Source organism: Benincasa hispida, chromosome 6 (genome assembly GCF_009727055.1).
Source record: "Benincasa hispida cultivar B227 chromosome 6, ASM972705v1, whole genome shotgun sequence".
Lineage (NCBI taxonomy): Eukaryota > Viridiplantae > Streptophyta > Magnoliopsida > Cucurbitales > Cucurbitaceae > Benincasa > Benincasa hispida.
In genome coordinates, this window is record NC_052354.1 from 25,618,895 (window position 1) to 25,620,238 (window position 1,344).

The following is a 1,344-nucleotide window of genomic DNA, read 5'->3' on the forward strand; positions in this document are numbered from 1 at the left end:
GCAATCTACGTGACAATCACGTCTCCTCGGTATACATACTCAGTTTCTATGGTGGAGTTTGCAATACAACTTTGCTTGATATGCCTCAACTCTATAGCTCCTTCGTTTATAGTGAATACTAACTCTGAAGTAGATTTCCCAGAATCTATAGCGGTCTAAAAGTCAGAATCAGTGTATCTAGTAAGGATCAGATCCTTAGCACCATATACGAGCATATAGTCCATCATTCTTCAAAGAGAGTTTAGGATGTTTTTACCGGTAGTCAAATGATCATATTAGGATTGGACTGATATCTTTTGACAATTCCAATTGCATAGCATATATGGGGATGAGACACAACATGGCATACATTAAACTCCCTACTATTGATGCATATGGATTTCATCTTATAACCTCAACCTTTTGAGGTGTCTTAGGACACTATTCCTTAGACAGATGAATTCCATGCCTGAAAGGCAACTAGAATTTTGCACTTTATTTTGAGACAACATCTTGTCTATATAAGATTCTCGAGACAAGGTTATCATTTTGTTCTTGCGGTTTCGAATGATCAGATCCCAATAACATACAATGCTTCTCCCAAATCCTTCATTTGGAATTGCATGGCTAGCCATGTCTTAATGTCAGCAAGAAATTCTACTTCATTACCAATGAGTAAAATATCATCAACATATAGAACCAAAAAAGCTACACTTTTGTTGACAATCTTCTTGTAAACACAAGGTTCGTCAACATTCTGTTCAAAGCCATAAGATTTGATCACAATATCAATCTCATGTTCCAGGATTGAGATGCTTGCTTTAGCCCATAAATGGATCTATTAAGCTTGCAAACTTTTTGCGCTTGACCCTGTGCGATAAACCCCTATGGTTGAGACATATAGATACTCTCTTCAAGATAGCCATTAAAAAAAGCTGTCTTGACATCCATTTGCCAGATTTCATAGTCATAAAAAGTGGCAATGGACAAGAGTACCATAATAGACTTGATCATGGCAACCAGAGAGAAGGTTTCTTCATAGTCTCTCTTTGGGAAAACATTTTTGCCACAAGTCTAGCTTTATAGGTCTGTACCTTACCAACTTGGTCTCGTTTTCTCTTGTAGATCCATATGTAACCAATGAGTTTTACCCATTTTGGTTGATCTATAAGATCCCATACTGAATTGAAGTACATTGACTCTATTTTGAGGTCCATGGCTTTTATCCACTGGTGCTTATCCATTGTTGGGTTTTATGTCCTAAAACTTGTGGTATGTAAACAATGGAACTTATTCTGAAAATTCAATAAAAGTTTTATTGAATAAATCTATTGCTTGAATAGAAATACAATAAACCAAAGTCCC